Raw genomic sequence first — 25,601 nt, forward strand, 5'->3', positions numbered from 1 at the left:
ACCCTTGCAGGATCACCTCCAAAAAACATATGTCTCCCATTTTTGTCCCAATAGTTATGGTGCCAAAAAAGCTTTTAATCTTCCGCATTTTCTTGGATTGATGAAAACAAACTCTTCCCTCCCTTTGCCCATCCCTACCTCTGAGAGGAGTATGCTATATTTTTTTAAGCTATTATTATCTCCTTCCCTTTCCTCTTGACACCTCCCGGTCTCTGCTAATCCATCACCTTGTTGGCAGCTTTTAACTTCATTAGTTAACTGTGTGGTTTTTTTAATTCTGTGTATAAATTAAATCTTATTGAAGAGACCCCACCTTTCCCACAAGTAGGCCTTCTACCTCCTTGGGTCATTCATGTGGAAGCAGTTTCAGGAAAAGGAGAATTCATTAGATAGATAGATTGATAGATAGATAGATAGATAGATAGATAGATAGATAGATAGATAGATGGATGGATGGATAGATACATACATAGATACATACACAGAATCATAGATAGATACAGGCATGCATAATGCATATAAATACAGAATATCTGATATAGATTATATCATATATGTTGTATTTTTATTATGTATATATGTATATATTCTATATATGTGTGTGTATATATACATATATATATATTTTCATATATATATATATATATATATCTGTGTTTGTGTTGTGAAAAATTCAATGATTCTCATGGTTTCTGGTTCCCCAGATAATAGGTCAGGATTCAGTTGATCCCGGTTGCAGAAATGATGCTCAACAGGATTTGCAAACTTGCCATGCATGGATTATCCCTGCAATTCCAGCCTTGAAAATGAATGGATGTGAATGTGGTACTTAACTGTCTGACTGTTCTAAGTCTACGTGATGTGTGGAGAAGGGGAGTGAAAGACAGACATACCCCTTGGTGCTGTTGTGTCCCTCCAAGTCCCCATCTAACACCCCTTCATACTTTACAGGGAGATAGGAATCCATCATTCAGCACTTAAAACCCTGTACCTTCCTTCCTTTACAATCACTATACATTTTACCCCCTTTCTATGCTACAATCCAACTATATGGAGAGATTTGCTATTCCTATCACAGAACATCCCATCTCTTGTCTCTGTGCCTTCCCAATGACTGTCTCTCATGCCTGGAAAGATCTCCCTTCTTCTAGAATTCCTAGATTCCATCAAGACTTCTTTCTTAAAAATGTTTTCTATTTTGTTTTGTTTCTTTTTGTTTTGTTTTGTTTTCCTGGGTCTGTTTCTTCGGCTTCTAGTACCTTTCTCTCCAACGTAACCTTTCAAACCTTCCATCTATAATGAATAGACTATGTAGGTACCTATTTAGTTATATACTGTTTCCTCTATTGGAATGTGGGCTCATTAAGATGAGACTACTTCTGCCTTACTTTATATCTTTGGGACTTAGCACAATGTCTGGCATATAGTAGGTGCTTAATAAATACTTTTATATAGACTGCAATAAACCAAACCCTGAAAATATGTACCATATACACGATAATGACAAGGTACAATATACATAATGAAAATGAAAAGAATATAATGTGAATCCAAAGACTAATGTTGATTCCAGGAAGAAATGAGGAAAGTTGGGGATGGAGCAATAGAGTCAGAAAAGTCTGCGCTATAAAAAGCAAAATAAATAAATAAATAATAGAAAATATTTAAAAATTCTTTAAAATATTGCTCTATATAGACACTGTTATAATTAAGTATTGGGCCTAATATAAAATAACAGAAGATTGTTGTTCATATTAGAAATGTGAGCAGGATACATGAATTTACTAATTGTTCTTTTATGCCTCAGCTATTAGCTTGTTTCCACCTTTAGTTCTAAGTACAGATTAATATATTATTTTCAATATTTACCATCAGTACTTTATATTGAGATCCCTAGTTCTTTTTCCAAATTCCATAAATCCATCTAATATTTTAAATCAATAGGTTGACAGCTCTGAGAATATTAAATGTCCTACGACAGCCACCATCACCTAACTCTGGCCTTTCTGTCCTTTTGGGATATTGACAAGATCATTCAGCTCAAAGCAATAATAATAAAAGTGCTTATAATTTGATTTTCTTCACTTTTCTTATCTTTCAAGATCGTTCTTGAAGTATACATTGGAAATATACTGTGTGGATGATATTGGAAAATTCCTCAAAGATGAATGGCAGAGTAAAATGACAAGATAATGACAAGCCAGTATTTTCCATATAAAATGGCTATATATAAGAAAATAAAAATTATATGTTGCCCTTTCAATTAAAAAATACTGATTTACTTTTTCTTTGCAACTACAGGTCTAATGAGATATATAGCAAAAGCATTATACCCATTTGACAGATGAGTAATCTTACGCACAGGAATCTGCTTAAGTTTGCAATGACCTTTCTAGGAACTTTTGCTGTTTTCTGATCTTTGCTCCAAATTTGTATCTATCACTCTTATTTTTCTATATATCATGGAAGTGGCACATTATTTATTATGCTTTATTTCTACATATGTAATTAAATTATTCCCTTTCACATTGAGGTAATGACTCAAAAATTTGGTAATTGTTAGTCTTTACTCAAAATGTCAGTCTTCACTTCTTAATTCTACTGTTTCCCAGTATACTATAAGCTCTTTGAGGGTAGGTGTTGAATTGTTTTTGCTTCTACATCTTCATAAACTTATCAAGTACCTTAATTTATTAACTTATCAAATGCTCAATTATAGCAGGTACTTGATCAATGTTTATTGAATTGGATTATTGAATTTAAATTAATTTTAAATTAATACATTTAAATTAATTTAATTTAATACATTCTTCAATAATGTAAGGATTGATGGCTTCATTGGTTTAAGTGCTCTCTCCCTGGGGTAGAATACAATCCCTTCTATGTTCTAAATGTTGATTTCATCAATTCCTATGACTAATACAACACATCATCTGACTGCAAACTAGCCTTGCCTGGGCCAGTTCCCTTAAAAAACTAATATTCATCCCAGAGCCATCAGAACAGAACTTTGAAAAAAGATTTATCTGTAATAATAACAGTGATAACTATAAGCTCAATATGAACATCATTAGCATAGCACTTTGATCTTTATTAGAGACGGTCAACTCTGGCTCTCATTTGATCCTCAGGATACCCCTTTGAAGTAGATAAGGCAGACTTTATCATTCTTTCTCTACCCCAAAGAAAATAAGAGAAGAGTCATATTCAAAGACATAAAATTATTTACTGGCAAAGGTGGAACAACAACCCCCTATTTTTGACAATATATCAAAGATATTAATTCACACAGTGTCAAGAGTGCAAGACTTGGGATCAGGAAGATTTCAGTTCTAATCCTACCTCAGACACTTACTTAGTTGTGTGGCCCCAAACAAGTCACTTAACTACTCTCAGCCTCAGTTTCCTCATCTGTAAAAGAGGAAAGATAATAGTGCATACTCTGCTTCAGTTTCTTCAACAATACAATGGATATAATATTAATAGCACCTAACTCCAAGGTTGTAGTGAGGATTAAATAAGATATTTGTAAAGCACTTAGCACAATGGCTGTCACGAGTAGAGGCTTAATAAATGTTTGCTTTTCTACTTCCTTCCATTTCCCAAGAAGGTGCCAAAATATAACCAGCAATGCTAGTACTTCCCCAGAAGAAGGCTCACTTCCTCAATCAGAGAAAATGTCAAATGCAGGGTGCTCCACAATCCTCCAAAATATCAAGCACATAGACTACCCTTTATTCCCTCCCTCTCATTGGAAAGAGTATTAACAATGATATTTTTGAACGTACATGAGTCTTAATGAAGAGATCTGGAATATGATTCAATTAGCAAAATATCACCTCAGAATCTTACCATTTATAGAAAATCCACTTTCATTAGACTATTCAAATGGGGTGTTCACTATGACAGTAGCAAAATAATCAAATTGATTCAGTGTCTTTCTTAATTACCCTATTCACAGATAATTGATTTTGTCCTGCAACTACCTGACTCATGCCTCTGAACTTAGTTCAGAAATTCAGCTGGCCTGTAATGAGTTAAGTTTAGAAATCCAGTTTTCCTGCTAATCACTATTCTAGTCTAGTCTTAAGGAAATTTGTTATCCTTGAGGGATTCAGATGTGCACTGGAGAGTCTGGTCTAGTATCTTTACACAACCAAGCTGTTCTTCAAGGATGATTGGTTTGCTTTCCAAAGTCTGGTCCACTATCTCTAATCTTGCAGATGGGCTTAAACAATGAATACTTCTTAGTCACAGGAGGGAAGGAGGGGGATGTTGCTAGTATCTCATTCCCAATTTCTGACCAATCATATTGGCCTGCCCATACCTCAGCTCAATAACCAATCATATTGATTTCACCATTCCTGATGTTCAGCTCTTTAAATTAATCATATCTTGTTGTCTGCCTACCAAGTCCTTTTCTTTGTTCTGTATTTCATAAAACTATAAAAGAGATCTGTTGCCCTCATTCAGGGATTTATCTTTGCTGAGTAAGCTTATCCATCTAGTGATAAATTCATACTTTAACTAGTAAATTTATCCTACTTAGAACTTTCTGCCTCAATTTGCCTTATTTTGATCATAACAGCTGTGAGCACCTTTTTTTCAAAATACATCTTTCTGCTTCATTCCTTATGTAATATTAGTTATCAAGGATCACTCATTAGCCATCTTTATGGTTGCTTTTGCCTAAGAATCTAGTATTATTTTAATACATGTATGGAAGATATCTTATTTGAGATGATTTTAAAGCTATATTTTGTACTACTGACAAGTGTTCTTAAAGTAAATAATAAACACAAAGGGATCTTGTATTTGCTACAAATTTCAGTTAATCATGTGCCCTTGTGGTTTAGTTTAGTACATTTACATCCAAAAATTCTAGTGGGTGAAGAAAGTCTACCATATGAATGAGAGTTGGTTGGACAGCATATGAATAAGCTAAGCTAAGAATTGAATAGAAAAGTTTAGTTGCACTTGGGAAATTGCACTGTGCTTTGAACAGTCTCAAGCTTCTCTCAGTTCCCCAAATCTACCTTTTTTGTATTGCCGATACCCTCCCAGTGGTGCTGTGTGGTTGTGAGTCATGAAACAGTCTCTGAAGTCAAAAATGGGAGTGGGCTCTGTGGCAGTGGAAAAACTTGTGGTGGAAAGTGCTTTTCAGAATGTCATCAGCAATGACTTGAAAGAAAAAATAAAAGTCAAACCCTAACTACTTCTGTTGGGAAGTTTTGGGTCTGAACCTCCAAAAATAGTTCATGCTGCTTTAGGAAGTCCAATGTCTGTTTCTTTGGGCTCTATTTAATATGGGTGAGTGATGCCATGATACCTGACCCAGAAATACTAGTGGAACTGCTATAGTGACATGTGAGTGGCCCTCATGCTAAAGAAAAACCAAATAATAATAAATAATAGTAATATTCCTTGCAATTCCTTTAGTTGTTCACCTACTTCATACATAACCTCTCTCATGTCGACATCGATTATTGAAAAGAATAGACTTTCTAGTAAGCATTTCAGAGTTAGTGCCAGGACTCTAAATTTCATGAGTGCCAGGGTTTTACACTCAAGAGAACAGGAGTGATTTCAGACAATTTTCTCAAGGATGGAGGTATCAGTAACCATGCAACACAGTCATCACTGTCCAGTCCTTTGTTCTACTCTCTGCTTAAGCCCTCACATGGCTTAAAACAGAACACAGCACATGACACTTCCCTAAGGCACTAAAGAACATAAGGGAATACAAAGAAAATGCAAGTATCCAGTGAGGGGAACCTACTTCCCAAAGACATAATGCTTGGCTAAGAAGAGGTTGCACAGGATTTCACTGATCTCTCTCTTCTGAACAAAATCAACTTTGTAGACAGAGTACAAAGTCCAATTTATAATCCCCATCTCAAAGCCCGGCCTCTTATCTGTTTTTGTGTGATACTTACAGGAAACCTCTCAGGAAGGAAAAGGAGTTGTCCCCATAATCAGCTACCTCCCTACCCTCACAGTCCAAATGTCCAGCCTGCCCAAATATGCTTAGCATTGGGACAAAAGCTTATTTTGGCACAACTATACTGAATTAGAAATATGTAGACTGCCATTTCTTCAAAATGAACATGTTAGTGATTTAATAGAACTTGTCATTGGTAATATGTAGTAGAAAAAGGTACTTGGCTGTAAGTTAAGGAGCCTGGGTCTTAATTTTGTTTGTTTATTAATTAGAAGAGTGAACAATTTATGTGCTATTCAGGTATGGTGCTAGTAACTAATATTCCTTTGAGTTTTTATTACTCTTTTATTTGATTTGAGTGGTGATAGCTGAAAGCTACAATGCTTTGGGACTGAGATTTTGCCCATAGTAGCTTTACAGCACCAAAGAGGCTATCATGTAAAAGCTCCATCCTTTCCTTCAATGTCTACTGATCCTTAGTATGGTGGCAAACTGCTTCCTCCCTCCCTCCCTCCATCCCTCCCTCTCTCCTTCCTTCCTCCCTTCCTCCATTTATGCATTGGTATACGTTTCATCCATTCAGTATACATTTACTAAACATTTGCTATGTGTAATACTTCAGACTAAGCAGCATGGGAGACATAAAGGTAAATAAAACACAATCCCTTGTCCTCGATTCACAATTCATTAGAGGATACAAGACACATATACAAATGAAGCACAAAACAAGTGAGAATATGAAAAACTGTAATAAACTAGGCATGAAATACTTTGGGAGTTCTGAGAATGGATCTGTGTCCCTTCTAACTGATTCTAAGTACATCTATCCATAGTCATTGCTATAACAAAATTTCCTTTCATTAGTATTAAAAATGGTTTGGGGAATCTAACTTTTTTATTATTATGTGACTGTTCTGCTGTAGTAATACCTCTCCTCCTGTTGAATAGACTTGTCTTTCCCCTCCTATCCCTATAGTCCCCATTTGTAGAATTTTCTACACTGAAACGTCCCAGCTTCCATTAGTAATAAATTGTTATCTGCCTATCTCTAACATGAAAGACCTAAGTGAGACCCCACATAGTTCCTTTAAAAAAAACCTGACTTCTACCCCCAGCGTTATTTAATTTTTTATCTGAAACAAAGCATGTGAGCCACGCCAAAGAAGTGGAAGAATGACCAAAGGTCTGGCATCGCCTACCTGGATTATAAGTAAGAGGGCACCTCTGACTCTGGTTATCATTTTCCATTCTTTTTCTGCCTGGTATGAGCTCCATGCTGTGTCTCCTGACCCTTGCAGAGATCTGGCTGTTGAACTTGTCTCGTGGGTGACAGTAACTGTAACATATCCTTGTGACTCTACCCTTGTTCTCCTCTTCATCCCAAAATTTCTTCTCCCTCCTTCTCCCACCCCCATCCCTTGCTCTGAGTGTCCAAAGGGAAGCTCTTTCACTTGTGTAATGTAAAATATTCCCCTAATACAAAGTGAATGCTTTTTAGCATTTTTGTTTGGTTTGCTTCTTCTGCAAAAATCTCTATATCTCTAAGGCAGTAGCAATAAACTGGGGCACTTTCATTATCACCTAGGTGAGCAAAAAAATATGCATAGGATGTAGACTGCCTGGCCTGAGTGGCTTATCCTTAAACACAGAGGAAATTATCTCTCTGAAACCCTTCCTCTACAGTTATGAAATGCTTGTAAACTCCCATTATTCAAATCATGGATGATCTAAGAAATTTGGAGTCCCTCACATTTTACTTATACATTTCTCCATGCTCTGTGGTGAACCTGTTGCCCCTAAAAGGTAGCAACTTGCAGCTGAAAGAGTTGATGTCAGACATCTAGAATAAAATCACTAATAAATTATTTTGCTAGATCTCTATCCCTATCGTGGTGTGTAGCCCAAGTCAACACTAAAAAGTAATAAAAGCATAGAGGAGAAGAGGGACTATAAAGCAATTCAACTTTCAATTTTTAAATGATTTCATCACATGTTCCAAATTCTATCATCATCATCATCATCGTCAATATCATCATCATCACCATCATCATCATCATCACAGGAAATTCATGGAATTCATTGTCTTGATTTTACATTTAAAATCATCATTTTTGTCTTCAACTGTATATTGAGTATTTAGGGAATACACAACAATACACATTGAGGGTCTCCAACATGAAGAAGATTTTTTCTCAAAATTTCCCCCATTTTAATAATAATAACTAATGGTTGTATATTACTTTACTATTTACAAATCTTTTTGCTTCTAACAATCTTAGAAAGTTTGTAGTGTAAGGAATATTATATAAGATGAAGAGTCTTTCCCAAGGCCACATAGCTAGTAAATGTCAGACAGAACTAAAATTCAGATCTCCCAACTTCATGGTACATAGCAAACTTCAATCGAGTAATAGAGTGATCCTTGAAACATGCCCTGCCCCACCCCTCACCTTATTTCCCTAATGCACATATCATACATACAGATAGAAATACAGATAAAGCTGTTATTATGAGCCACATGTTATGCTAAGGAGTGGGGGTAAAAATATAAACAAGTAAAACATCCTCTGCCCTCAAGGATTTTACATTTTAACAGGGGAAGACAGCACATAGAGGGAAGCTGCAGCGGCGGGGGGGGGGGGGGGGGGGGCGCGGAGGAGGGTAGGGTTATTCCCTGTTATGGCAGCATATCATGGGAAAGGTCTGAAAGCACCAAATAAGCATGGATATAGCCAAGATATGGCCAAAGTCAGCCAATGGTCACTCTAGTGATGGAGTCCAACTTTTAGCTGCAGAAGAGGTAGAGGTGATGGCTCAAGTAAAGACTGCATGATATGGAGATGGCTAGGGATTGTACAGTACAGTGATATTGTGTATTAAAGCCAACTGTATTGATGACATCTGTTGCATCTCCCCCCTCACAGACTATGAGTTTCATGAAGGCACTACTCCTTTCTCTTCTGAATTTTTTTTTATCCTTCCCTAGCTTATCCTCTTCTGACATTAGGCACTTAATACATGTATATTTTTATTTTTGTTTATGAAGCTGTATCTTTGTGACCCAGTGAAAAAATTTCATAAAAGATGTAAAACCTGGAATGAGCCTTTCATGGTAGCTGGAAATTGGAAAGGCCATGGAAAGAAGGGAGAATGTTTCAGGCACAGGGGACATTAGTAAAGCCAAAGAGGCTAAAAAGAGATTTCTTTTGGAAGAAGCACTAAGCAAGGGCTCTCAGTAAAATGAAATGTAAATACTGGGGAGTAGTTGGGAAAAGATTGGTAGGGAAGGGAAAGAAACAGATAATAGAAAGCCTAGAAAATCAGGGAATACGGATTTGATATGGTAGGAAATATGGGGACATCAGAGAATGATAACAGTAACAATAATAATAAAATAATCTTTGCTTACTACCACTGTATAATTTGCCCTCCTGGTAGTTGCCTGGTCATGGCAGAGGGGCTTGCATAGCTCAATGGAAATATGAGCAATGCTGTGCAGGGTTACCCAACACAGAGAGATCATAGTGGAGAGTTCTCACAGAAGGTGATACTCTGGAGAAGGAAATGACAAACCATTCTAGTATCTGCCAAGGGAATCCCATGGATGGTATTAAATGATAAAACATATGACACCAGGGCCCTTCAGGTCAGAAGGTGTGTAACACATTACTGAGGATGAGCAGAGGACAATTGCAAGTAGCTCCAGGGAAAATGAAGCAGAAGAGCCTAAGTCAAAAAGAAGTTTAGCTGTGGATGTGTCTGGTAACCAAAAAAAAAAAAAAAAGTTTAGTGCTATAAAGATTAATATTGCTTAGGAACCTTGAAGATAAGCTCTATGAACTAAGATAAGCTGAATGTGTCAAACAGGGGATCAAAAGATAAAATATTGACATCTTGAGTGTCAGTGAACTTAAATAGACAGGGATGGATGAATTTAATTTGGGTGATAATTACATATACTTCTGTGGGCAAGCATCTCTTATAAGAAATGGAGTAGCCCTCATAGTCAATAAAAAGGTGAGAAAAGCAGTACTGGTATATAATCTCACAAATGAACAAATTTTATCTGTTTGAATCCAAGGCAAACTGTTCGATATCACAGTAAATAAGTCTATGCTCTGACCCCTGATGCTGAAAAGGCCAATGTTGCTCAGTTCTGTGAAGACCTAAATCTTCTAGACACAACATGAAAAAGAGATGTTACAGTCATCATAGTGGATTGAAATACACTAAAGTAGGAAATCAAAAGGCAAATTTGGCCTTGGAGTAGAGAATGAAGTAGGATAGAGCCTAATAGAGTTTTGCCAATGCAATAAATCACTTTTTCAACAATCCGAAAGACAACTCTATACATGGACATCACCAGATGATCATTATTGAAATCAGATTCATTATGTACTTTGCAGCCAAAGACAGAGAAGACCTCAACAGCCAGTTAAAATAAAACCTGGAGCTGACTGTGGCTCAGATCATGAGCCTCCCTGCAAAATTCAGACAAATTGAAGAAGGTAGAGAAAATCATTAGAACATACAGGTGTGACCTAAATAACATCTCTTATGAATAGGAAGTAGAAGTGATAAATAGATTTAAGGGATTAGATCTGGTAGATAGAGTGACTGAAGAACTATGGACACAGGTTTGCAATATTATACAGGAGGCAGCAACAAAAAATATCAAAAGTGAAAGAAGAGCAAGAAATCAAAGTGGCTGTCTGATGAAACTTTACAAATAACCACAGGGGAGAAAGGGAAATCAGAAGAGAAATGAAAAAAGGAAAGATATGTCCAAATGCATTCAGGATTCCAGACAATAGTAAGGAGAGACAACAAGGTTTTCTTAAATGAGCAATCCAAAGAAATAGAAGAAAATAATAGAATGTGAAAGACAAGTGATCCCATCAAGAAAATTAGACATATTGAGGCAACATTTCATACAAAAGTGAGCATGATAAAAGACAAAAATGGTAGGGACTTAGAAGTAGAAGAGATCAAGAAGAGGTGGCAAGAATATACAGAATTATGCAAGAAAGATCTTAATGTCACCAATAACCACGATAGTGTGGTTACTGATCGAGAACTGGGCATCCTGGAGAATGAAGTTAAGTGGGCCTAGTGACAGTGACAAAATTCTAGCTGAGCTATTCAAAATTCTAATAAATGGTGGTGTTAAAGTGCCACATTCAAATATAACAGCAAATTTGGAAAATGATAGCCATGGGATTGGAAAAGATGAGTTTTAAGTCCAAATCCTAAAGAAGGACAATACCAAAGAATGCTCAAATTACCAAACAATTGTGCTCATTTCACAGGCCAGCAAGATTATGCTTAAGATTCTGCAAGCTAGGTTTCAGCAATATGTGAATCAAGAATTTCCAGAAGGGCAGGCTAGTTTTCTAAGACACAGTGAAACTAAAGACCAAATTGCCAATATTTGCTAGATTATGGAGAAAGCAAGGGAGTTCCTGAAAAATATATACTTCTGCTTCATTTACTACACTAAAGCCTTTTGCTGTGTGGATTACAACAAAATTTGGCAAAGTCTCAAAGACATGGGAGTACCAGATCATCTCACTTGTCTCCTGAGGAGCCTGTATGCAGGCCAAGAATCAACAGTTAAAAACAAATGTGGAATAGTTGATTGGTTTGAGATTGGGAAAGGAGTATGACAAGGCTATATATTGTCACCTATTTATTTAACTAATTTGCAGAGTACATCATGTGAAATGGCAGGATAGACAAATCAAAAGCTGGAATTAATGTTGCAAGGAGAAATATGAAACAATCTCAGATATGCAGATGATACCACTGTGATGGTAGACAGTGAAGAAGAATTTAAAAGCCTTTTGATAAGGGTAAAAGAGTAGAATGTAAAAGCTGATTTGAAGTTGAACATTAAAACAAATAAACAAACCAACAACAACAACCACAAAACTGAGATCATGGCAACTGGTCTCATCACTTCCTGGCAAACAGATGGAGAAAATGGAGGCAGTGTTATGTTTTATATCCTTGGACTCAAAGATCATGCAGATGGAGACTGCAGCATGAAATTAAAAGAAGCTTGCTCCTTGGAAGAAAAGCTATGGCAAATCTGCACAGCATACTGAAAAAATACACAGAGATATCACCTTACTGACAAAGGTCCATATAGTTAAAATTATGGTTTTCCCAGTTGTAATGTATGTCTATGAGAGCTAAATTGTAAGGAAAGCTGAGCACTGCAGAATCAGTGCTCTTTTGAATTGTGGTGCTGGAGAAGACTTTTGAGAGCCCCTTGGATAGCAAGGAGATCAAATCGGTCAATACTTAAAGGAGTTAATTCAGACTACTCATTGGAAGGTCAAGTACTGAAGCTGAAGCTGAAATACTTTAGCCACATAATGAGAAGACAGGACTTAATGAAAAAGACTCTGATGTTGGGAAAGATTGAAGGCAAAAGGAGAAGAGGACACAGCAAAGGATGAGATGGATAGACAATATGATGGAAGCAATGAATATGAGCTTGGACAGACTTCTGGAGATAATGGAGGACAGAAGGGCTTGTCATGTTACAGTCCATGGGGTCACGACGAGTCAGACATGACTGACTGAATAAACAACAAAGTGCATAATTTATACCAAATTTGATTCATTCCTGCTTAAATTCTTGTTCCCCCATGTTCACCTCTTTGTATGCCTGCCAGATGAGTCAGGGCTTACTCATATGACATACTTTATAATAGTATGAAAAGTAATGATTTATTTAAAATTAATCTCATAGAATACATTAAACCAACAAGCACTCTCAATACCCATTGCCCAAACTAAATCACCTTCCATCTCCCAGGATGTCAGGTTGTAAGTCCAGGCAAGACCCAATGTTTGCTAACATGGCTTTGCTAAACTGTTTTAGTACAACTTGGTTATAAAAGAATTAAGTAGTGTTTTAAAATGCCTATTAGTTGACCACGAGAAATTTTATGTCTGTGAGCTTTCTCCCGAGGCGAGTAAGTCTTCAGGATTCTGTTTGCCCTGTTCCTGGTGGGGTCTCAAAGAGCTGTCAGTGCATTCTAGAGCAAAAGCTGGCACTGACAGATGTTGGAAAATGCTTCAAGGTTCAAAAAAGTGTTATACACTAATGCCCCCAAACCTGGCATTGGCATGAGGGGAGGTTAAAATCTCTGGGAATACAAAATCAGCAGGATGAGGAGCAGCATGAACAGAGCTCCTTAGCCTTGGCATTCCTGTATTTCTTTCCCCTACCTCATTATTTCTTCTCATTTACCTCCCTTAGGTGGCATAGTGAATAGATCTCTAGACTTAGAGTCAGAAAGATCTAAGTTCAACTTCAGGTTCAGACATTTACTAGCTGCATGCTCTGGATGAGTCATTTAACATTTTTGCCTCAGTTTCCCCAACTCTTGAATTGGAATAATAACAGCACCTATCTCTCAGGATTGCAGAGATGATCAGATGAGATAATATTTGTAAAGTGCTTATCATAGTACCTGACACATAGCAAACACTTAATAAATGCTTGTTTCCTTCCTTCCTTGTTCTTAGCTTCTCCTACACTTCCTCAGTGATATAATCCAATGCTGCATGCTTATACAAGATTCTGGCAATTTTGGTTTCCAAAAGAACATGGATTCTTGCCCAGGAAGGAATTTGATACCCCCAAAGACTTGGTAATATTTATTATTATTCATGGTTGTGATATTAATAATAATGATAACAATAATGCACATTTACATAGTGATTTGAAATTTATATTTTTCCTCATAGCCACCCTAAAAGGGAGACTATAGGTAGTATATAATCCCCATTGTAGAGATGAGGAAATTGAGACTCTGAGAAGGGGCTGAGGTTCCACAGCTAATACATATGAGGAATAGGAGTCAAACTCAAGTTTCTCCACTCAAGGTGAAGTGTGCTTTGCTCCAAAACACATTATTCCCCATTTGCCTTCTAAGTTTATTACTATATGACAGTATGGCAGGTACTTGGACCAAAGACTTGAGCTTTTGGTTTTGCTCAATTTCCTTTAAGAATATGACCAATAATTCAGGAGCTATATTAACTAAAGTGAGTTATCTGGGGCATATGTGTGTGGTGGAGTGGAGAAGAGGGAGATTGCTGATAATTTACACTAAGAAGGCACTAAATGAACCTGAAAGTGACTAATCTAGCTTAGAAAGAAAATGCTTTACTGTTGTTTAGGTCCTTGAGACAAGAAGAAGCCATTTGTACATGGTAAACATTCACCTTTATTTACTGACCAGTCTGTAGTAATCACAAATCTTTATTCATTCCAAATTTAATTTAAACCTCTTTCTATAGGCTTTAAGGTTACAAGTGCTTAATTATCTTATTCAACACAGCAGAGATGCAAAACATAAAATCCTATCTTCTGTTTTTTTCTTCCATAGGCAGCAATTCCAGTTGGTGATCTCACATGTTTCAGAAAAGATGTGAAACAAGACAGAATGGTTTAATGTGCAGGACTCTCGACTGTACTGAGATCCAGGAGGGCTACCTACAAATCTGGCCTTTGCTACTTCTTAGCTGTGCAACCTCAGTCAAATATAAGTCCTCTGTCTCTTCATCTGCAAAGTGGGGTTAATATTACTATACTGTACTATCTGCATATTAAATAAGATGACTTATGTAAGACATTTTCTAATAATAATAGCAAAGTAGTATTATTACTGAGGTAGAGGACAAAAACATGAGAAAGACTTGGTGGGAGACTCAACCTCTGGACATTTAAATGGGGGAAAAATAAAAGAAACAATTTACCAACAGTATTGACTTTGGTATCTGAAGTGGCAATGCTGGTGACAAACCAAGCTGCTATGCAGGGAAACTATTTTTACATGAATTTTGCTTCCTCCAAAGCTCTAGGGTTCAGAGGATTTGCAGGATGCTCTCTTATGCAACTGAATGGTGAATGGGTCAGGCATACCTGTGGTGGAATATTCCCAGTGTTTGATAACACGGTTTTGTTAAAGCGTTTTGGCACAACTTGGTTATAAAATAATTAACCAAAGCTGAAAAACATACAAAAAATCCCCACAAGCATTTCCCCAAGACTAGCCTTAGATGTGAACTAAGAAGAAAGCATGAAAGGACAAGCTTAAAATAGACCTCCAGCCTAAAAAAATTGTCTCTCTTCTCAGCCTTCCATATTGCCTGAAATCACACAATTAGTGTTTAGCATCAATGGATATCGAAAGGCACCAGCAAAGTTTCAAAACCAAAACAAGAGAACTGGATTTGGGTTCAAGAGACGCAGGCCTGAATCCAGCCTCAGCTGCTGACTAACCTCTTTGACTCTGGGCAAGTCTCTTCATGGCTCATCTGATTTTCCTTATCTATAAAATGAGGAGAGAAACTAAAGGAATCTCTAAATTCCCAGACAGTTGTAAAGCCTGGAAGATCCACTAAGAAATTAGCACAATTTTTGCATCTAGTATTTGTGATGACATATGTATATAGAAATTTATCATATGGATATATGTATATATGCACGCACACACCTACATGCGTACATATACATACATATGTGTGTATACATATATACATACACATGTGTGTGTGTGTGTGTGTGTGTGTGGAAGCCTGACCTATATACTATTCAGTTGTGCAAGAGAGCTTCATGCATACTTATTCAGTACCCTAGAGCTTTGGAGGAAGCCAAAGTCTATGTACGCACATACAACATACATGCATATCAATCAATTAACATTGAATAGGTACCTTCTATGTGCCAGGCACTGTGCTAAGCACTGCGGATAGAAAAACAGGCAAAAGAACAGTCCCTTTTATTAAGGAACTTATGATCTAATGAAAGAGACAACATGAAAACAAATATATACAAAGCAAGCTATATACAGGAAAAAAGACAAATATATTTAAAAAAGAAAGCACTGGAATCAAGAGATGTTGGGGAAGACATTCTGTAGAAGGTGGGATTTTAGCTGGGACTTAAAAGAAGCCAGGGAGGTCAGTGGTTGGAGTTGAGGAGAGACAGTATTCCAGGCATGGGGGTCAGCCAAAGGAATTGCCTGAAGTATTTGGAGTAGATGGAGTATCTTGTTCATGGAACAACCAGGAAGCTATTGTCACTGGATATAAGAGTACGTTTAGGGGAATAAGATGTAAGAAGGCTGGAGACGTAGCAGGGTGCTAAGTTACATAAAAATATCTGTATATGTATGTATATATTGTATGTATGTACGCATGTACGTATACATACAAATATCCATATACATGTATTTGTGTGTACATGTATATGATGCTCTAGAAGCCTCAGTGTGATTTTAACCTACTTAAGCTTAAAATTGCATTGAGATTTTTGGTATACTGCTTAAGACGAAATCCTATAAGATTCATTCACAGGTTTTAGAGGGAATAGGGATCATAGAATCTAGTCCAATTTTTTCTTTGTAGAGGAAGTGAACTTAAACACAAGGAAGTTAAGTGACCTACCCAAAGTCATACATGTAATTAAGTAGCAAGAAACAGGATTTGAACCCAGGTCCCCTAATTTCAATTCCAATACTAATTCCTTTGGGGCCAAACAGAACTCATTCTAGTCCTTCTTCCAAATGACCCACCTTTCAAATATTTGAAGTCAGCTATCATTTCCTTCCCAAAATTGCCTTATCTCTATTAAATATTCTCTGGTTTCTTCAGTTGATTCTCTAATTATATGGACTTGAGAACCTTCTGTTCTTCTTGTACCCCTCTGGGCTTACTTTACTTCATCAAAAACTAAGTACCGGGAACTACATACAATAATCCAGATGTGGCCTGACCAAGGCAGAGAACAAAAGAACTGTCAATTCTCATACTTATATTATATCTGAGATCATTATTTTTATTATCCCTCTTTTTGTTTATCTGGCGACATTGATGAATGATTTCAAAATTGAGTTGCCTTACTACAGAATCAGATTGCCTTACTTATAAGTTACTGGATCATCCACTTTGGTCATCAAGATTACAAAAATTAACACAATCATAGGAGTATCCATTTAGTGTTGGAAAGGTCCTTGAAGGTAAACAAATCCAACCTTCTCATTTAACAGATAAAGTGACCGAGGCCCAAAGAGGTTAAATGACTTGTCCAGGGTCATAAAACTACTAAATAAGCACCATAGAATTTGAATCCAATTTTTCCTGATTCCATGCCCAGAATTTGTTTAGTACATCACAATGGCATGAAAAGCCATTTATTTTCATTATCTTAATGACCCAATACAATCACCCATTTTCTATAATCATAGGCTCTTAGAGATAGGGATCTCAAAGGTCACCTAACTCAGCAAGAATCCTACACCTTCTAGACAAGTGGTTGTCATATCCATTCATGTATGTACAGTAAAAGGAACTTCCTACCAAATAAGATAGCCCATTCCATTTTTAAACATTTTTAATTTCTTGAAAAATTATCTTATTAAACTGAGATCTGATTCTGTGTAACATGTATGTAATTGACAATTCATTGTACAGAGTTCAAATTCTGACTCCTCTACTTACTGTGTGACCTCTCTGGTCCTTTTAATATTTAAAATAAAAAGGTCCTTTTAAATTAGAAAATACATAATTCAAAGGTGGCAGTTATTACTGACTTTGGACAGGAGGGATTTAGATTTGCATTTAAATGCAAAGTACTATGTGTATGTGTGTATATATATATATATATATATATATATATATATATATATATATATATATATAAACATACACACACATATACATATATACATAAGCCCTCTGTGTCTGTTTCCTCATCTGTAAAATGGGACATCTTCCTCACAGAGTTGTGGTGAGGATATTCACAAATCTTAAAGACATTATTACTAACATTAACTATGATCAGAGATGGTGATAATGATGTTAATATAACTTCAAGAGGCCAAGAAGTCTGCTTTCTTTTACATAAAAGCCCTTTCAGATAACTTAAGACATTAGTACTAATGATGTCACACTAAAGTCCTCTATTTTTTACATTAACTAGCTATAGAATCAACCTTCCTTTACCATGGCTTCTAGCTCCCCATATAGATTGGCCTTCTCCAGATATGCTTCAGTTTGTCAATATCTGTATTGGAATATTATACCTAGAACTGAACACAACATTCTGGGGGTGGAATGATCTCCTCTAACCATGACAAAGGAGAGTAGAACTATTTCATTCCTAACTTTATAGAGTGTACTATAATTAATGCCACCTAAGATCACATCAGTTTTTGCATTGTTGGTTAATATCGTTGAGTTGGTAAGCACCAAAATGGCCAGATTGGTTATTGTTGTTCTTGTTTTAATGAACAGCTGATAAGCTATGTGACACATTTGTTAAAAATTGTTTTTAAAAAGGAATCTAAGTACTGAACTGTATATGACACATATGTGTGTATATGTGCATATGCCTATTAAATTTCATCTTGTCATTAAAGAAACAGCCTCAGAAATAACTAAAATTACAAATAACTCAAAAGGTCATAGAAAGACACATGGGTGCAAGTATGCTTCAGCATATTTCCAGCTATTATTCATGCATGCTAATTGCTACAATTTTTCTCATATCTTAAGGCTAAAACCTGCCTGTTAATAACTTCTACCCACTGGTTTTGGTTCTATCTGTTGTCTGGGGTTAAGCAGAATAAGCCCAATACCTTCAATTGCCAGAAATGGAGGCTAAGACTCAGAGACATAAAATGATTTGCCCAAAGTCGCCCACTTTAGTTTAATTCATCAAGTGTTTTCCCCCTTCTGTTTTTCTTTTAAAAACAAGAATAATGCCTATCAACTCATGTACCTATGTCAGGAATTGCATCATTATCATCAAATAGTTTCTGAGGCTTTTGTAGGTAGAAGAAATAATTAAACACAAAAGATTATTAGTCACAATTAAAGAATGAGATGAATTTCTGGAAATTCTACTCCTTTTATTCTTCTGTTGTGTATGATTTGAAGCAAAACACAATTGATCATTCTTCTGTTGATCCAACTAACTAGAACATGTACAAATCCATATTTACTAAAGGCAGATGTGTTTATGAGAGCCTATAGCTATCATCTCTGAGAATGACAGCTGCTTCTCTCAGTCCTCAGTCCTCAGGAACAATGATTTACCATTATTTATTCCTGACAGTTACATGTAAATGGCTTTCTATTTTATTAAAGAAATGATTTTAAATGTGTACAATCAAACATTCAAATGGAACTTGTACACTGAAGAGTAAAAATAAAAATACAACTCCAGAGACACATACGCAAAATTAAGTTTGACTCTTCGTGCAAATCATCTTTCATTAGTTAATGGAAGATTAAACTGCAGCTCTGTCAAATTTGCCATGCATACATGGGGTAACACAATGCTGGTCAAGAGAAAAAGATTCTGGTCCTTGCCCTGATATTCATTAACTGTATGATTAGGTATATGATTGTTTCTTCTGACTGGTACATTTCCATTGAATGAAGGGGTGGGACTAGATGATTTGAAAGGCCACATCAAACTCTAAAATTCTATATCCTATTTTAAAGATCCATTAAAAAATCTTTTCTCTAGTTTAAATTCTCTTCCACCTTAAATACTTTATATTTTAAAGTAACTTTAAATTCTGATAGTCTAAATTCTAAGGACCTTTTCAGCTGTACCAGTGTATGTTATACTTCTAAACAAAGTGGTCTCAAGACCAAACTTAACTGAGAAGCATTACACCAATATAATGTCTTTCTCCTCCACTTTCAGGGTGAGGGGATTTCTACAGGTAAAATATTCATAACATCTTTAAAAGTGATTCAAACCAGTTTCCTATATTTCCCTAGACTGGTGCTGTTACTTTTATAAATCACACCCAATGGTATTTGCATTGATCAAACGACAACAGGCTATGCCATCCAAATACTTTCATTTCCAAAAAGGGTCCTTTTAAATTGGAAAATGTATAATTCAAAGGTGGTAGTTCTTACTGACTTTGGATAGGAGGGATTTAGATTTGGATTTAAATGCAAAGTATATGGGTGTGTGTATATGTATATGCATATATGTATGTATAGCCATATGTACATATATACATGCATGCATGTATACATACACACATACATGATACTTGGCATTTCCTACTGCTCCTTTTTTTTAATGGTTGATTCAGCTTAATACACATTCATGCAGGACTGTCAGCTAGGTCTTAAGACCTACCGGGTTACTGAAGGAGATAAACATCTATATATCTCACTCTTACAATCTAACCACACTGGGGTAAAATTTTGAAGGCCAGATTGATTTGTAGGGCCCTTTTTTGAATGTGCTATCCTCTCCCCAGTTGGCTTTATGTTATGAACCATTATGAGATATAAGGCTACCGATAAATCTGAGGTCAATTCTTATTAGTGTTAATATCTAATTTGATATTTCAATGGATTCCATGACCTCACTGGGTGCTTCCCTTCTTTGGTGTCAATTACAACCATGCCCTCTCAGGTCATGCAAATCATGCTCACACTTTTCTGTTAATGCTCTATAGAGAATCCAATATGCTGAAGGCCTTACTCTGTATCTTTTAATATTTTGTGTATACCAATATAGTACTACAGTCATCTGCCTGTTATCCCTCATTCTCTCTGCACAACCAACCACCCTTTTATAGTCATCCATCTTGTTGATGCTTTTATGGCACATCTCATACATTGATCAACATGGATAGTATGTTGCAGATTAATTAAATAACTTCCACATATAGATGGGCTGTCATTTTGAGATTATGGTGTTCTGTTATATCCCAGAACCACTGGGAATATTTTGGTGTTTAAAAGGTAGGCTTTTTAGCCAATGCTATCTTAGGATCATTGAAGCAACTATGCAAAATTTCACATTTCATCCAAACTGATTGCTTCCACTTGTTCAATTTTGAGCATAACTCATCGGTCCCTAATTAATGAAACATTGATTGTTTTAGGAAACAGGTCCTTAGTAAAAAGTCCTCCCTAGGGTGTATCTGGAAATTCCTTTAGAATTTTACACATGCACACTGACAAACCATGAACACACAAAGAAAAACTGTTCTTTTGAGGCTGGTGAGAATTAAAACATAATTCCTGTACCATGAATAAAAAGTACTAGCCCAGAAAGGAAAGAAACAGACTCATGATGATGGAAAAAGTAGAGTTGGTCAAGAGATTGGTTGGTTATTGCCCTTCATTCTTGAAAAGGAGCAAAATGACATCGCTATGCTAGAGTCAAGTTACAGTGCATCCAAATGTGGCTGATCAGACCAATGTGAGGTCAGAATATTCTACCACAGATCAGGCACAAATAGTCCAAGTCAACATTTAGGGTGCATTTTTTACATTTGCACATCTTGCATTTCTTTTGAGCTGAGTTGTAGATACTAAGTTGTAAAAATCAAAAGAGTTAACATATGTAAACTGCTTTGTAAATCTAAAAACATGATATAACAGCTGGTTATTTTTATTCTTATCATCATGATTATTATTATAATTATTATTATTTACAGCAGAAGTCAAGGTTCACTGTAAATGGACCTTACTGCTCTCAGGGATGCCTTTTTGCATTGTCTCAAGAGAGTCATAGAGATGCCAACTACTTTGTAACCAGCAGAGAAATACACTTTGTGCTAGTTCATAAAGATGCATAAGCCCTTGAACTTTCTAGCTGGGTAGGAAGCTTACCTGTACATACTGCAGTTGGAGTCCTGGTGAACAATGGGAATATTCTCAATTTCATGGGCTGCTTCTAGGCAAATAAGTCTTTCCTGTAGCTGAGTTTCTGATGTGATATTTATCACTTTCCATCATTTTTGTTCACTCTTCTATTCTTCCTCACTCCATGGCATTCATGCCACCCTATTAGGTGAGCAGGGATCTCACTGTGATATCCCATGATGCCTGTGCTGCCACACAACCAATCTCTCCCCTAGATATTTTGCTTTTCCTTACTTCCTTTCTCCTCATGTATCTTAGAGAAGGAAGATGGAGAAAGGGAGGCAAATCTATCTTCCCACAACATGACCCCATGTCACCTTTTGGATCATAGGGAGATAGAAAACAAAGAAATGAGAAAGCATGGAGTATATTTGGGGAATAATTTGGCTGAAGTACATCATGAATAAGTGGGAGAAGAGTAAGATGAGGCTACAAGTAAAGTTAGAGACAGCCTGTGAATGGCCTTAAATGCCAGGTTAAGACCTGTTTCTTTGGAGGAAACTAAGTTCAAACTGTCTTTTGCATGAGAGCCTTTCAAACATTTGAAGACAGTTGACAAGTTGTTCCATCTGATTATGATGGCATCATCTGGAGGAAAAGAAAAGAGAAAAAAAACTCGCATTTGTAAAATCCTTCAAATTTATTTTAGTCTCTACCTTATAAAATGTATACATGAAGGAAAGAGCATTCATTAGCTACTTTCTAATTACCAAGGATTGTGCTAAATTACAGGGATGCAAATAGAAAAAAAATATATAAACAGCCCCTAATCGCAAGGAATTCACACTCTAATTGGAGAAAACTAATTGTCTGGGGCTTAAGAACTAATACTACTTAGGGTTGTGTCTTGCAGCTCAGAAGAGCAGCCAGAGAAGGAAAATAACCTCCAAGGTAAAAATATTCAAATGAAATTTGATTTATTTTAGATGTTCTAAATGCGTTACCACTGACAAATTAAAAAGCAGTTCAGGTCACTTATATTCTTTACCAATGTTAGAAATCTCTTCTTAATTAAGAGGGTTTGGTTAAATTTTGAGGATCTCTCATTCTCTGGCCTATTGAGCCCACCCATGTAGAACCTGAACATACAAGAATTCATTTGGGGGCAGAGCCAAGATGGAAGAGAGAAACCAGGAAGTTGCATGGGAAACAATGTTAAATAAGCCTGCTAAAAGAATTCTGGAGCAATAGAATCCACAAAAAAGGAGTGAAACAAATATCCAGCCCAAGATAAGTTAAGACTTCAGCAAATGTCTGTCTCACTTGGGTAAAAGGGAAGAGCAGCCCAGCACAGGTAGTGTCCAGGCAAGTCAACAGGAGTTTCTGAAACACAGCACATATCAGCAACCAAGGCCCCACAGTTCTGGCTCAGCTGTGAGGTCTCCAATCCCAGCACAGCAGCCAAACTGCCAGCCCCAGAACCTAGGGCAGAATATATGTGGATAGGCTGGGCTACTCTAGCCCAGTGGGCAAGCTGCCAGCTCCTGAGACCCTGGCTCAGAAAGCCAGACATTCAATGAAATAGGGGACTTTCAAACTTTCCTGATGAAAAACCAAAGCTGAAAAGAAAACTTCATCTTCAAATATAAGACCCAAGAGAAGCATAAAATTATAAACAAGAAAGCAAAAAAAAAACAGCAACAACAACATGGTATTCAACAAGATTAAATTGTTTACATCACTATATGGGAAAATGATACTTAAGTATCGTATCTCTATTAGGGCACTTAGAAGGAGTATACTTAGGGCTTGTGGGTAGTTGACTTTGATGTGATGACAAAAATTAATTAAGGGGTAAAAAAAGGATTTTACTGGGAGAAGAGGAAAGGAGGAGGCAGAATGAGGTAAATTATATCACATTATGAGGCATGAAAGACCTATTACAGTAAAGGGAAAGAAGAGAAAGGATGAGCATTGTTTGAAGCTTACTCTTATCAGATTTGGTTTAAAGAGGGAATAACATACATGCTCAGTTGGGTAGAGAAATCTGTCTTACCCTATAGGGAAGTAGGAGGAGAAAGGGGAAAGAAAAGGAAGGGGGGCTGATAAAAGGGAGGGAAGATTGAGAGAGGTGGTGGTCAGAAGCAAAACACTGGTGAGGAGGGATAGGTTGAAAGGAGAGAGAAAAGTATAAAAAGGGGGAAAACAAGGATGGAGGGAAATACACAACTGGTAATCATAACTGTGAATTTGAATGACATGAACTATCACCTAAAATGAAAGAAAATAACAGAGTGGATTAAATCTATAATATGTTGTTTTAAGGAAACATTTAAAATAGAAAGACATACACAGATTAAAGGTAAAAAGCTGGCACTGAATATGTTTCAGCTGAAGTAAAAAAAAAAATCAGGAGTAGAATCCTGATCTCAGATGAAGCAAAATCAAAAGAGACAAGGAAGGAAGCCACATCTTGCTAAAAGGTACCATGGACAATGAAGTAATATCAATATTAAACATATAGGCACCAAGTGGTAAAGCATCCAAACTCTTAGAGGAGAAGTTGAGTGAGTTACAGGAGGAAATAGAAAGCAAAATTATACTAGTGGGGGACCTCCACCTCTCCCTCTCAGAATTAGATAAATTTAACCTCAAAGTAAAGAAGAAATTAAGGAGGTGAATAGAATTTTAGAAACCGTCTTAGACCTCTTGAGACAAGTGAATGGGGATAGAAAAGAATAGACCTTTTCTCAAGGAAACCAAACAAAAGTTGACCATATATTAGGGCATAAAAATCTCATAATCAAAGCAGAAAGGCAGAAATATTAAATATAATTTTAAAATCTAGAAAAAAAGAACAAATTTAAAAACCCCCAATTAAATACCTAATTAGAAATTCTGAAAACCAAAGGAGAGATTAATAAAATTGAAAGTAACAAAATTATTGAGCTAATAAATAAAACTAAGATCTGGTTTTACGGGGGGGGGGTGGAGCAATAAAATAGATAAACCTTTAGTTAATTTGATTTTTTTTAAAAAGGGGGGAAACCAAATTATCAGTATCAAAAATGAAAAGGGTGAATCCACCATCAATGAAGAAGAAATTAAAATAATATTTAGGAACTATTTTGCCCAACTGTATATCAACAAATCTGACAGTCTAAGTGGAATGGATGAATATTTCCAAAAAAAAACTATGTAAATGTCCCAGATTAACAGAAGAGGAAATAAAATATTTAAATAACCCCTGTTAGAAAAAGAAACTAAACAAGTCATCAATAAACTCGTTAAGGAAAAATTTCCAAGGTCAGATGGATTTACAAGTGAATTCTACCACTTAAAAATCAATTAATTGCAATACTATAAATTTATAAACTATTTGGAAAAGAAGTGAAGATGGAGTTCTATAAATTTCTTTTATGATACAAATATGGTGTTGATACCTAAAAAAGGAAAAGCCAAAACAGAGAAAGAAAAATATAAATGAATTTCCCTAATGAATACTGTTATAAAATTTTAGATAATCCCCAATTGAGAAATGGTCAAAGATATGAACAGGCAGTTTTCAGAGGAAGAAATTAAAGCTATCTACAAGCATATGGAAAAATGCTCTGGATCGCTGCTGATTAGAGAAATGCAAATCAAAACAACTCTTAGATACCACATCTCTCCTGTCAGATTGGCTAAAATAACAAATCAGGAGAATGATAAATGCTGGAAAGGATGTGGGGAAATTGGAACATTGTTGCATTGCTGGTGGAGTTGCAAGCTGATCCAGCCATTTTGGAGGGCGGTGTGGAACTATGCCCAAAGGGCTATAGAAATGTTCATACCCTTTGACCCAGTAATACCACTTCTAGGGTTGTATCCCAAAGAAATCACGAAAGCGGGAAAAGGACCCATATGTACAAGAATATTTATAGCAGCTCTCTTTGTGGTAGCCAAGAATTGGAAAGCAAAGGGATGCCCATCAATTGGGGAATGGCTGAACAAGCTGTGGTATATG

This window comes from Trichosurus vulpecula, chromosome 6 (assembly GCF_011100635.1).
Source record: "Trichosurus vulpecula isolate mTriVul1 chromosome 6, mTriVul1.pri, whole genome shotgun sequence".
Classification (NCBI taxonomy): Eukaryota; Metazoa; Chordata; class Mammalia; order Diprotodontia; family Phalangeridae; genus Trichosurus; species Trichosurus vulpecula.